General features: G+C 47.6%; 1 long non-coding RNA gene across 1 annotated transcript; it reads left to right on the top strand.

The window, feature by feature from the left end:
- Positions 1-2,759: 2,759 nt before the first annotated feature.
- On the top strand, positions 2,760-10,523 carry LOC308588412. Its single transcript, XR_014008728.1, has 2 exons — positions 2,760-2,894; positions 10,294-10,523. It is a non-coding gene; the product is annotated as an uncharacterized lncRNA (long non-coding RNA).
- The last annotated feature ends 1,960 nt before the right edge of the window (positions 10,524-12,483 follow it).

Genomic DNA, 12,483 nt, shown 5'->3' with positions numbered 1-12,483 from the left:
TTAAAACCCAAAGCTCAGGGATGGGATTCTTTTCCAGCTGACAGGCAGGATCCTGGGCTCCCCGATCCCTGGCAGGTCACTTTGACAGGTGAGTGAGGCACAGGACATCAAAACCATTTTTTCCTTTGCAGAGTTGCTTGAGTTTGGTCCTCATGACAGAGGATGACCCAAGCCCATCCAGGCAGAGCTTGAAATAAACATCTATCAGCAGATGGGTGCCGACTTACAGTCCTGTTCTAAGCGTGGCTCAGTTAGGAATTCTGTTTTGCAGCCATGGCTGTCCGATGGGGATTGCAAGCTTCTCTCTTTCAGCGAAATGACCTGTTGGGGAGATAATACTTGTGATGGATCTAATTTGGCAAAGTTCTGAGGAGTGGATCAAAAGTCACTTAGAATTTCCTGCTCCATTAAAGCTCACAGAAGCGAACGGCTGGCACAGCTAATTCACCAACTATCAGCAGCTTTTGCCAAAGCTGGAGAAAGATCTATGACCTGCTGGTTTAAAATGAGAGAAAATGGGGTAAACTAACAAAGTATTGTTGCAGTAGTGGTTACGCTGCCAGGGACCTTATGATGAAGGGCAGGTCGCAACAATTTTAAAATGTGCTTAAATAGCAGTTCAAGAAAACTTGCACAGGGAAGCATAATACACAGCACAGAACTGGAAAAGAAAGAGAAAAGCCAGCCATCAAATGCATAGACAGGTCTAATCACCACCTGTATGACAAACATCTTAAAAGGCCTGGGAGAACAGAAATGTCCTAAGGCCAAAGAATCTCAATTATGGGGGATTTTTACCAGGGAGATGACAATTTTCACTGCTGCCCTGCTGCCCTTCCTCGAGTCCAGTAATGCATGCAGTTCACAAAACGGCTTTAGCTTCTTTGTTGGAAAGAAAAGAATGTCCCCTCTGTCCCACTTACAGTCCCCTCGTCTGTCCCTCCTTCCTTCACCTCCTGCTTCAGGAGTTCCCTATATAACCTGCTTCCTAAGATCAAGAAGTCAGCTGGTGGTCTGGGCAGCAGACAAAGCCTGTCCATCATGCGTTGTGGTGGCCTTCTCCTCCTTGTGGGGCTCCTTGCTCTCTGGGGTCAACTGACACCTGCCTCCAGCCAGAAGCCAGGTAAGAACTTTCTTCTCTTCCTCCCAAAGCAGTTCTTCCTCCAAGGTGCTGGCATTAACATCGACTTCTTTTTTTAAAAAAATATTTTTTATTAAGTTTTCCATTTTAATAAACCAATCAAATCACATTAAATGTTCCTAATTGTGCAAATACATATCATAAAGTCCAAATATTTTGCCAAATTATAAATTTTTTGTTGGGGGTTCCCATGCTTCGAGTTCAGTGGGGTCCAATCATCTCATGGTTTCTACTGCCTTGAGTGTCAATAGTCCCTTCTTTAAATCTTCTTGTTATCATCCTTCTTTCTTTCATAGCCTCTGAGTTGTTTCCACAGGCAAGCTGAAGTGAGCAATAATATACTTCTGTGTGAACTTTGTATGACTCTCCCTTTTTTCCCCTTTTGCAGCTGGTAAGTCTTTTATTTGCAGTATGTCCTCACATGCTGGTATTTATGCCGAATCCATCCAAAAGTCCTTCTCAAGTGGCAGACGCCATCTTTTCTCAGTTCCGATATAATACAATCTAGGCGTTTGCTTAGTAATTTTCTCAGACAGGTTGCACCAAACATTAGTCTTTCCAGGGGAGGTTTGCCAAATCGAACTTGGAATGCAGATATAATAACAAAATAAGAGCTTGCCTCCCCCCATGACTATCAATCTCTGCAACACAGTCTGACTCGTAATGGCAGATCCCGATTAAATAGTGCATCACAGGAAAGTCTTTTATCTTCTTCCAAATATTTCAAGAAACAAAAGCTTTAGTTAATATTATTATTTCCACACAGTTTATATTTTCCGATCTCACTTGCTATAAGTAGTATAGACGGTTTTTCTAGGGGGGGTGGTTGTTAGGTAGTATCGTAATGAGAAAAGAAAAAGTTTTATCGCCCCTCCTTTCCATTCCGTTTCAACATACCAGCTTAGATGTTATTCTTCATCTTTCTTCTAGTCCATCACTCTTAGTATTTCAGTGGCTGACTTAATTAGCAGAATAAATACCCGTTCTTCGCTCGAAGCATGTCCATAAATCTTAAATCCAATCTTTTATCTTAAGAAATGGAACTTCAAGTGCTCACAGAGACAGCGTCCAGGAGATCCGAGCTCCCTCGAGGGCTTTCCATCCAGTGTCCCCACCCGCTCCTTCTTTACAAACTTGGGGGTGGTTTGTGGGCAGCTACGGATGAGACTGCAACTTCCCTTCCACTGGGAAGAAAAAGGGAGGCTGATTACTCCCATCTCAGCCCCTTAATTACCTTGTGTGAGCTGGAGAGATGGTATTGTCAGCCATCTTCCATGGCGCCCCTAGCGGAGTCCTGGCATGAACATCGACTTGTAGCAAGATTTCCAGCATTGTCTGCATTGACAAATGCCTTCTCTTCTCCATCTCAAGACAATAGCAAAGGAGAAGCGGGTGGTTGTGTCATTGGGATGTCTTGTTTTTGGAGAGTTCCAGGCAGACCTCTGAAGATGCCAGTGCCCACTTGAGGATTGCTGGGATTCTCTGAGTTCCAGACACAAGAGAACACCTTTGCAACTGCAAAGGGAGGGTCTCTCCGGCCAAAAGGCATCTCTCAGCCACAGAACCCTAGAACTGTCAGGTTGGAAGGGAAAACTCACCGAGAGTTTTGTTCTTTTGCAGAGAAGCCTGGGAGATGCCCCCCGAATCCAGGTGTGGGAATCTGTATTGCACGATGTAGAGATGACTGGTCCTGCCCCGGTGTTCAGAAGTGCTGCGGTGGATGCCCACGAGATTGCTGTAATCCTGTCTTAAGGTGAGATGATTTTTAATTTGCTGGGGAGGGTGGGGTGCAGTGGGACAGACTTTGTCTTTAATGCAGGAACCAGAATGACTGGGGCTTGTGAAAGGTTTTGGAGTCTCAGAGCTCAAAATATCCAGTAGCCTTTCCTTTGTAAATCTGTCTATACTTTGCTACCCACAACTTAAATGCATGACCTTTCACATACCCTTTCAAACACATACCTTTGGAGAGGATCCCTAACTTGGCAGAGAGAGAGAGACAGAAAAACCGAAATAGAGGACAAACTTCATCCTATTGAACCAATACATGATGTAACATTTTACATTGAAATTAGGTAGGATCCTTTATTATACAGGATGGGTGGGAACCCAAGCAGTGAAGGGCTCTTGCAATGGCCCAACGGACTTTAGTACCAAGCTTGTGTGTGGAAGCTGCAGCTGTCCATCGTGACCCTCTTGGTCTTCTTCCCTTCAGCATCTCAGCCGCAGAAGACCTTGGATGGACCGGATGACCAGAAACAAGGAATGGAGCTTAGCCTGTATCATCTGAAGACCTGCTGACCTCTCTGAATGTGACCATCAAGGCACCACGATCTGAGACCTTGGCTTTCTACCAGCTTGTCAGGTTTCTTGTGGTTGAGCAAACTTTGCTCCATCCGGCATCCTCTTTTCACTTTTGCACAATAAAGGCATTGACTCATCTGCATGCTAGACAGTGTGTGTGTGTGTTTTCCCTGCTTCTTCTCTAGAGTTGTGCCCAACTTTGTTGTCCCAATGGGGCGAAGCTGAGGAACCTTCAGCCCACCTGCCAATCTTGCCCCACCAGCCTTCCACGTTTGGTCCTCAATGCCATTTGGGGCAAGCCATACCCACCTGTCCAACACCTGATGTGATACACGTATGGGTGACATTGAGAAATAGGGCAGGGCTTGCACAGAGCCCACTTTGGACAGCTCCCAAATTGCCCAGCAGCCTGTTTGTTGTCCGGAGCCATTGACACTGCCAAGTGCAGAACAGCACTACACAGAATTGCACTCCCTTCCCATCAGCTGATGCAAAGGGAGAGGGATCCTGCTTAGCACTGGGTTCAGGTTCACAAGCCCAGTACTAAGCAGAATTATTCTCCTTCCCCAATCAGCTGATGGCAAGGGAAAGTGACCCTGCTGAGTTTCGGCCCACCAGAGAAATCCTTACAGAGGAGCTCCAGAGACTTGTGAGGATCCAGAATCTGAATCAGGGTCTCCAGAGACTCCTGCTATGGAGTTCAACGAGGCACAGGGCTCTGAGCTTGTCTCTGCAGACTGGGAGATCACTGAGCCAGATCTTGACAGACAGGATCCTAGGGAGCAACTTCACATGGCAAAGCAGGATGGGTGTCTTCCCCTTCCCCTTAGGAACCAAGTGCTTCCCACAGTCCCTCACTGGTCCTACAGCACAGGGGGTGCAGCAGGTGGGATGTCATGGAGGCTCCAGGTGAGAGGCGTGGCCCTTTATTAGGGGGCAGAGCTTGGGAGAAGTTGCCAGGGGGCAGAGACTTCGGAAGGCTCAAGTTTGGCTCACTGGAGGAAGCTGCTGCCTTGGAGCTCTCAGTGTTTCTAACAACACCACTTATGGACTCATTGTTAAAACCGTGTTCATGTAAGACAATCTTACTCGGCTACAAGTGATCGCCAAAAAAGAAGAAGACCTGAGGGAGCCCCCAGCAGTGCTTTGGAGAATCATTTGGGAATGGGGAGAGATCCAGTGGCCTGTCATCCCAGCCTTATGTTGCCTCCCCCTGGGAGTCCTGGGAAGCTGAGCAGGCCAGACGGGGTGGCAGAAGGATTTGGTGGGAGCAGACATCATGCTCACAATCAGCAGATCCCAGGCCTGCCTGCTTTGGTCTGCCTGGGGAGTCTTCATCTCCAACATCTCTCCATCTCCCCTTCTATAGCTCTGCCTCCACTACAGACCCTCCTGCTTGGGTCAAGAGGGAACACCCTCACCCCTTGAGGATAAAAATGGAATGGGTCAATTATTTTATGTTTTCATTGTTTACAAAAGAACCTTTATGTTCTGCCAAACCATTTCAGATTAGTCCTTGGTCAAATATAAATATTACTGGTCACTTTTTAGCAGCGAAGCTGTATTGTTCTCTTTCCACATGTTTTTATGATGCATTTTTGTGCTATTTATGCTCATTTTCACTGCTTGAGGCTTTTAAAATATTATGAGCAGCTTGCTAACCCTTGGCTGGCACCCCTAAGCTCCTGCCGTCCACTCCTTTGGGGTGGAGAAGCATCTTCAGTTTGCCCCTGAGTTTTGCCATGGTCCAGGCAGCCTTCAGGGACCCAGGCTGAGCCCTTCAGGGGGCTTTGGGAGGGCAGAAGAACTTCCCCCACTGGAGCTCCACTGTAGAATCACAGAATGGTAGAGGCAGAAGGGACCTTGAGGGTCATCTAGTCCAAGCCACTGCAATGCAGGGATCACTTTGCTTCCCTCTCTGCTGCCAGTGCAACTCGGAATAGCATGGAAGGGCATCCTGGCTTGCAGAATAGCAGCCCCAAATCCCCTTCTCCCTTGGGAGGTGACAGGTGTGGTTTCAAACCACCCTCCTCACTCTGGCACCGCTGTGGAAAGGCTGACCACAGCATTTCAGCCGTTGGGACGGTTTGTTTCAAAACCTGGTGAGGGAGGAAAGAAGATCTGCTCTGTCCTGCTCACCACCTTCCTGGGCGTGTTGTGGTTCTGCAATACCCTGATGCTTCTGGGAGATATAAAGAGAGAGAAGCCAGGCTGGGCAGTGGACTCCCCACTTAGCCTGCCCCACCATGAGGTCTGGTGGCTTGGTGCTTCTTGTGGGTCTCCTTGCCCTCTGGACTGAGCTGACACCCACCTCTGGTCAGAGGCCACCAGGTAAGAGATTGGGTGAAGGCAGGTGGTATGTGTTGTGAAGTGGGAGCCTAGACAGGGTTAATGGAGCCAGAGGGACTGCAGAAAACTCACTTCCTGGTCCCTGGTAAAACTGCCAGGCATGTTCTTTGTCAAGGAAGCAGCAGAATGGGTGACTGGACTAAGAAGGCCAGGACTTCTTTGGAGAAGCCAATTGGTCCAAATCAGAGATGATGATATTTAACTATGAAGAAGATGAAACACGAAATTTTTTGAAGGAAATAAAAATAGATGTAAAAGTAAGAAATGTAATCAAGTACCGGTACTTGGGAATAAATATAACAAGAAATTAAAATATTTAGAACAGGCATAGGCAAACTCCGGCCCTTTAGATGTTTGGGACTACAATTCCCATCACCCCCGACCACTGGCCCTGTTAGCTAGGGATGATGGGAATTGTAGTCCCAAACATCTGGAGTGCCAGACTTTGCCTATGCCTGATTTAGAACAAGAGAATTTTAACAAATTAAAGAAAGAAATTGAGGAAAAGCTAGAGGAATATAAGAAAATTAAGCTTTCATGGTTTTGAAGAATAGAAATTATTAAAATGAAAATTTTGTCTAGACTATTTTGTTATTTAGAAAGTTACCAGTTAAGATATCAGAGACAGAGATAAAGGGTTGCAAAGTGTAGTGGTTGGGAGTTACTCGTGCGTAATCCTGCCCCGTTTGGGCATTAGATTGCCTGGTTAAACCCTTCGGACTGCACAGCCCATCTCAGCGTGGCTGCCCTTAGTCACTCGTAGAATCTGTCTGTGGGCGTTTCTTAAAGCGCTGCCAACATAAGAGTTGTTTGACACCCAAGCGTCTCTGCCTCTCACTGCGCGGGAGTCTCCTGCGCAGGGTGGGCGTGGGCAGCGGGGTGCCTGGGCTCTCCTCACTAACTTCCAGCGAAGAGTCCTGGAGCCCCTGCACCTCCCTGTCCCATTGCTCTCCTGGATCCCTGGTGTTACACTCATTCTCTTCCCCTACTTCCCAGCTGAGTCTCCCCCTAGCGCTGGGACCTTCCCCTGCAGAATCAGAGACCCTCTCCTTCTCCCGTGCCTCTGATGGCAGTTCCCTGACACAAAGCATGATGAATAAATTTTGTAATGGGGATAAGAAACCTTGAATCTATAAGGCTGTGAAGGACTTGCTCACAAATGTATTGACAGCTGCACAAATTATTATAGCTTGGAAGTGGAAGGAGCAAGCAGAATATAAAATGGAAGAATGGTATAAAGAGGTGTGGGATACAGTGGTACCTCGGGTTACAGACACTTCAGGTTACAGACTCCACTAACCCAGAAATAGTACCTCGGGTTAAGAACTTTACCTCAGGATGAGAAAATAAATCGTGCAGTGGCGGCGCAGCAGCAGCAGCAGCAGGCCCCATTAGCTAAAGTGGAGCTTCAGGTTAAGAACAGTTTCAGGTTAAGAACAGACCTCCAGAATGAATTAAGTTCATCACCCGAGATACCACTGTATAGCTATTAATGATAAATTAGCATGGGCCATTAAGGTAAGACGGGGAATATGCAGGAGAAATGATTTTGAGGAGATATGGAGGGTGTTTGTACAATTTGTGCGGTTAAAACGGAAAAGGGGTCAAACCACCGCAAGAGGTGTTGAAATCTTGGGAAATTGGATAGTTACAATGGAATGGTCTCGGGGGTTGGAGGCACAATGTTTATTTATGATTATTACTTGTCCCCCCCCCAAAGAAAAATTTAAAAGGGGCTCTTGCAGTGGAGGGAGGACCAAGAAGTAAAGGGTCTGGAAACAAAATGTTATGAGGAATGGTGGAGGGAGTTGGGTCTGCTTAGCCTGGAGAAGGGACAACTGAGAGGAGGTAGGAGAGCTATCTTCCAATACTAGAAGGGCCACCACATGGAAGATGGAGCAATTTTCTTTCCTGCTGCTCCGAAATACAGGACTTGTTCTGCTCCTGAGCTGCTGAGAGTGCAGGGACCACCCTATGGCAGGGGTGGGGTGTCATTGGGAAGTCTAGTTTTGTGTGACACCTCAGACCTCTGAGCAGAACAGAGGCCACCTTAGGAATCCTGGGCTCCTCTGGCTACTGGATGCAAAGGAGCCCCATCCCACATGAAGAGAGAGAGCCTCTCTGGCCAAAGACATCTCTCAACCTTGGAATTCTGCTCTCTTGCAGGGAAGCCTGGGCAATGTCCTGGGGCTCAGCCAGGTATGGTCGGACCCTGCGTGGTTTGGTGTAAGAATGACTGGTCATGCCCTGGAGCGAAGAAGTGCTGCGGGAGTTGCCCACGAGCTTGTGCCAATCCTGTCAGAGGTGAGGCCATTTATTCTGTGGAGGGAGGGGTGGGATAGGAAGCTCCTCTTCTTCATGAACCAAAGCCATTGTGACTTATGAAGAATTGCAGAATCTCTATACTCAGAAGTGCTTACATGGATTCTGGCTGGAGGCAGGAGTCAGGTGAGGCAAGGAGCCCCACAAGGAGGAGAAGGCCACCACAACACATGATGGGCAGGCTTTGTCTGCTGCCTAGACCATCAGTTGACTAGAACTTTCAGGTTGGAAAGGGAGCCCAAGAGTCACTGAGGGCTTTGCTCTTTTGCAGAGAAGCCTGGACGATGCCCTCCGAATCGAGGTGTGGGACCCTGCATTGCACGGTGTAGAGATGACTGGTCCTGCCCCGGTATTCAGAAGTGCTGTGGTGGATGCCCACGAGAGTGCCATAAACCTGTCTAAGGTGAGATGATTTTGAATTTGGTGGAGGGTGGGGTGCAATGGGACAGAGTTTTTCTTTAATGCAGGAGCCAGAATGACTGGAGTTTGTGGAAGATGTTGAAACCTCAGAGCTCAAATTATCTGCTAGGCTTTCCTTCTTTCTTCAATTGCTGGACTGAATGAACTAATGCTTCTGTTTAATGTATGTATTTAGTTGCATTGTGGATGACTGCCAATATCCATCTAATACAGTGGTACCTCGGGTTAAGAGCTTAATTTGTTCCGGAGGTCCGTTCTTAACCTGAAACTGTTCTTCACCTGAGGTACCACTTTAGCTAATGGGGCCTCCCACTGCTGCTGTGCCGCCACCGCGCAATTTCTGTTCTCATCCTGAAGCAAAGTTCTTAACCAGAGGTAATATTTCTGGGTTAGCAGAGTCTATAACCTGAAGCGTCTGTAACCTGAGGTACCATTGCATATAAAATGATGAAATGTTGCCACACTGCAGTTTGTCCACAGGCAGGTGGTGTTGCAAACTACAGAAGGTTGCTGAGATGTGGCAGTTGGGCAGCCCAGACCGGCCTGGCAACAGACTGAAGCAGCTGCCTTGCTCCTCTGGCTCCTCTGCCTGCCATCTTATGCAGAAGCGACTTGTATTTTTAATATTTTGTTGGGAGCAGCCCAGAGTGGCTGGGGAAACCCAGCCAGATGGGTGGGGTATAAAATAATAATAATAATAATAATAATAATAATAATAATAATAATAATAATAATAATAATTCCAAAGCAATCCATTGCAATCCATTGCAGCCTAATCGGACGGCCCTTCTGAATTGGTCACACAAACATGCACACAGACTTGAATTTGTAAATCTGTCTATACTTTGCTACCCACAACTTAAATGCATGACCTTTCACATACCCTGTCAAACACATACCTTTGGAAAGGATCCCTAACTTGGCAGAGAGAGAAGCAAAAATACAGAACAAACTGTGTCCTATTGAATCAATACATGATGTAACATTTAACATCAAAATATGGAAGGATCCTTTATTATACAGGATGGGTGGCAACCCTAGCAGTGTGTGGGAATGTTGTGGATAGTAGGAGAGGATAGCTTGACTAAATATTATCACGCTACTGAGTCAGTAGCAGAATACATTCCCTGGTATATAGCAGAAAGCTAGTTGGTAGATTCGTTTGAATCTCTTTACTTAAGCAAGCCAATTTGGCTTGTCCAGATTGGGTTTGATCCTGGTAAATTCCCCTTTAATCCCTCTTAAAAAGAATAAAGACATAAGTCTTCTTTCAAAAGGAACGATAAGAAGTTAACTTACATTCAGTTCACAGTGAGTTCCCTGAAGGAAGGCTTTAGCGTCTGGTTACAGAAAAAAGTGTGGCTTACATCCTTTGTGAGGATGACCCCATGTGCTGCTGGCTGAGAGCCTGTAGACAGCAAAATATATCAAGATAAGACCATCAAGAGAAAGAATGGCTTCGAGAAAGATGGCTGCATGACCAGCCTTTTTATGGGGTCTCTCAGGGTCATGCCCATCTACCTGGTCACATGCAGGGGGAGGATGCTCCAGACCAGGTGTGACAGGAAGTCCTCCTGGCTGGAGCAACAATCTCCTGCATGTCCCTTCTAGGCAAACAGGAAATGTTGTACTTGACTGCTTATGTTACATCTCACACAGTGAAGGGCTCTTGCAATGGCCAAAAGGACTTCAGTATTGAGCTTGTGTGTGGAAGCTGCAGCTGTCCATCGTGACCCTCTTGGACTTCTTCCCTTCAGTTTCTCTGCCGCAGAAGACCTTGGATGGACCGGATGACCAGAAACAAGGAACGGAGCTTAGCCTGTATCATCTGAAGACCTGCTGACCTCTCCGAATGTGACCATCAAGGCACCACGATCTGAGACCTTGGCTTTCTACCAACTTGTCAGGTTTCTGGTCATTGAGCAAAGTTTGCTCCATCCGGCATCCTCTTTTTCTTTTGCACAATAAAGGCATTGACTCATCTGCATGCTAGACTGTGTGTGTCTGTGTTCCCTGCTTCCTTCTCCAGCGTTGTGCCCAACTTTGTTGTCCCAATGGGGGAGGGTTGAGGAACCTTCAGCCCAGCTGCCAATCTTGCCCTACCAGCCTTCCACGTTTGGTCCTCAATGCCATTTGGGGCAAGCCATACCCACCTGTCCAACACCTGATGTGATACATGTATTGGCTACCTTGAGAAATAGGGTGGGGCCATACAGAGCCCACTTTGGAGAGAACCCCAATTCACCCGGCAACCATTGTCCATAACCATTGACACACTGCCAAGTGGAGAACAGCACCAAGCAGAATTGCACTCCCTTCCCATCAGCTGATGCACTGATGCAAAGGGAGAGTGATCCTGCTTAGCACTGGATTCACAAGAGAGCTCTGTACACCCAAGCCCAGTACTAAGCAGAATTATCCTCCTTCCCCAATCAGCTGATGGCAAGGGAAAGTGATCGAGCTGAGTGATGGCCCACCAGAGAACTCCTTGCTGAGGAATTCCAGAGCCCAGTGAGAACCCAGAATCTGAGTCAGGGTCTCCAGAGACTCCTGCTATGGAGTTCAACGAGGCACAGGGCTCTGAGCTGGTCTCTGAAGGCTGGGAGATCACTGAACCAGATCCTGACAGACAGGATCCTAGGGAGCAACTTCTCATGGCAAAGCCACAGCCAGGATGGGCGTCTTCCCCTTCCCCTTAGGAACCAAGTGCTTCCCACAGTCCCTCACTGGTCCTACAGCACAGGAGGTGCAGCAGGTGGGATGTCATGGAGGGTCCAGGTGAGACGCTTAGCCCTTTATTAGGGGGCAAAGCTTGGGAGAAGTTGCCAGGGGGCAGAGACTTCGGAAGGCTCAGTTTGGCTCACTGGAGGAAGCTGCTGCCTTGGAGCTGTCAGTGTTTCTTCAAGACTTGGCCTGACACAGCCCCCAGCACTGCCTTGGAGAATCATTTGGGAATAGGGAGAGATCCAGTGGCCTGTCATCCCAGCCTTATGTTGCCTCCCCCTGGGAGTCCTGGAAAGCTGAGCAGGCCAGACGGGGTGGCAGAAGGATTTGGTGGGAGCAGACTTCATTCCACCAGTCAGCAGATCCCAGGCCTGCCTGTCTTGTTCTGTCCCATCAATGGTCTTCCTCTTCCTTGGGAAAACAAAGCACATTCATTTCACAGAATCATAGACTTGCAGAGTTGGAAGGGATCCAAAGCGTCATCTAGTCCAACTTCCTGAAATTATCACTGGGAAATAATATTGTGATGGATATACCCAATGGCAGCTGCTTCTGTTCCTTTAGTCATCCAGCCCAATGGGTGGGGGGCAAAGTTAGAGCATTACTTGTTATTTTCATCTATTTCATTCATTGTTCCCTTTACCCAAAAAGAAACTGTCTCAAAGACACTTGACATCTGACCATGTGCCCTCTTAACTCCTGTCCCTCCTGCCCTATTAAGTGACCCTGATGATTTTGGAGGTGCAAAAGCCTCTCCTCCAGGCCCCCCTCCCTTGAAATAGAATCTCATAGAGGAGGTTGCTGATCTGGTCATACAAGTTTCTTCCTAAGATGATGACTTTAGCTGGCCACCTAAGTGTCCTCATCAGCACCCCAAAATAATGAGCCAGGCTACAAGAACTACCTCCAGGTCAATGGGTGGGCTTTTCCTTCACCGGCTTCAGCTACCTGCTAGATAGAAGAACAAGAGCCAGAAATAGTTATGTGAGCCAAACTGGAAGCAGGCTGGAGGCTGCAAACACAGAGAAGTGCTTGACACCATGTTTCTCCACTGACAGAGTTATTATTCTCTGTTATTATACTCCACTGTTAATTGCCCAGCTATTCGGTGCTTAAGGGAAAACAAAGCAACCCTGGCCGGTGATCAAAGGACAATGGGAGGGGAAGGGGAGTGGGGGGGGGGAGTGGAGGTTTGAAGAATAATGGGGGTGTGACTGCGTCTC

Source organism: Podarcis bocagei (assembly GCF_964188305.1).
Source record: "Podarcis bocagei genome assembly, chromosome: 5".
Taxonomy (NCBI): domain Eukaryota; kingdom Metazoa; phylum Chordata; class Lepidosauria; order Squamata; family Lacertidae; genus Podarcis; species Podarcis bocagei.
The sequence above is the reverse complement of the archived record's forward strand: the minus strand, read 5'-3'. Positions and strand labels throughout refer to the sequence as shown.